Source organism: Penaeus monodon, chromosome 2 (genome assembly GCF_015228065.2).
Source record: "Penaeus monodon isolate SGIC_2016 chromosome 2, NSTDA_Pmon_1, whole genome shotgun sequence".
NCBI lineage: Eukaryota > Metazoa > Arthropoda > Malacostraca > Decapoda > Penaeidae > Penaeus > Penaeus monodon.
In genome coordinates, this window is record NC_051387.1 from 4,518,725 (window position 1) to 4,520,239 (window position 1,515).

At 24.0% G+C, this 1,515-nt stretch overlaps 1 protein-coding gene across 6 annotated transcripts in view; it reads right to left on the bottom strand.

The window, feature by feature from the left end:
* Positions 1 to 1,492: 1,492 nt before the first annotated feature.
* LOC119580459 (sodium/potassium-transporting ATPase subunit beta-like) overlaps positions 1,493 to 1,515 on the bottom strand; it is a 35,682-nt gene continuing 35,659 nt past the window's right edge. For all 6 annotated transcript variants that reach the window (XM_037928612.1, XM_037928626.1, XM_037928642.1 and 3 more), the window contains exon 8: positions 1,493 to 1,515. This exon is cut by the window's right edge and continues 158 nt beyond it. The gene's annotated coding sequence lies outside the window, so the exon portion shown is untranslated.

Sequence of the window (1,515 nt, forward strand, 5' to 3'; positions counted from 1 at the left end):
AAAAGCTAGAAAATGGTGCTTACACTTGTGTGCAATCATATGCACACACACACACACACACACACACACACACACACACACACACACACACACACACACACATATATATATATATATATATATATATATATATATATATATATATATATATATATATGTATATATATATATATATATATGTATATATATGTATATGTATATGTATATATGTATATGTATATGTATATATGTAATACATACTATATATATATATATATATATATATATATATATATATATATATATATATATATATATATATATATATATATATTATCACACACACACACACACACACACACACACTGTAAGTCTACTGTAAATAGCATTCGGGCATTACAAAGAGCCTCTGAGTCAGGCTAAAGTTTTACACAAGCAAGGAAAACCAAACAGAATGACAAATGTAGCTATACAAAAGGATAATAGAAAGATACAAGTATCAAAGAATGAATTATGCATTATATATGCATGTGTATGAATACATATACACACATATAAATATATATACAAATATACATGTGTGTATATGTGCATACATTATATATATATAAAATATATATATATATATATAATATATATATATATATATAAAATATATATATATATATATTATATATATACATATATACATATATACATATTAATATATGTATATATATGTATATATATATATATATATATATTATAATATATATATTATATATAATATATATATCATATATAATATATATATATATATATATATATATATATATATATATATATATATATATATATGTATATATATATATATATATATATATATATTTTATATGTGCACATATGTACAGATATATATATATTATCCTAAGATAATCCATTTGCCAAAATGTTTTTCCATTTCAGAATACTGTTTTACTCACATTTGATAATTTGCCACCTGCAACTCATCAGATGATGTTTATACTAATGAATGCACACTTTTGGAGTACCATACATAAATATATTATCACAGATGCATTTGGACAGCACAAAAATGAAGCCCAGTAGTTTGAAGATATGTTACCTTCCTTGTTTTAAATAGTTTTCTCTCTCTTTGGCATTTCGAGCTCTATTCTTCCTGACCAACTTGTTTCATAGTGAAATATGACTGATAATTACTCTGCAGCACTTAATTTCCATTTATACTGTCATATGATCTTTAATGCTTTTGTTAATGGGGGGGGGAATGAGTGACTTGGGGGGAGGGCTCTTTTAATTCTGAATTACTCTGATGGAATGAAGGCACATTAGGTCTACTTGTGAATCTATAAATATATATACAAAATAGAGATAAAAAAAATCTTTATGTGTATTTTTCTCCACTCATCACTCATATGAACTAATAATTATCCTTTTTTTGAGAGAAACCAAAAACATGGAAGTATAATAAGATAATGACCTACCATCCAGGTATTTAGCTTTAAACACACTGTCAGTATGTCAATGCATTCTTGA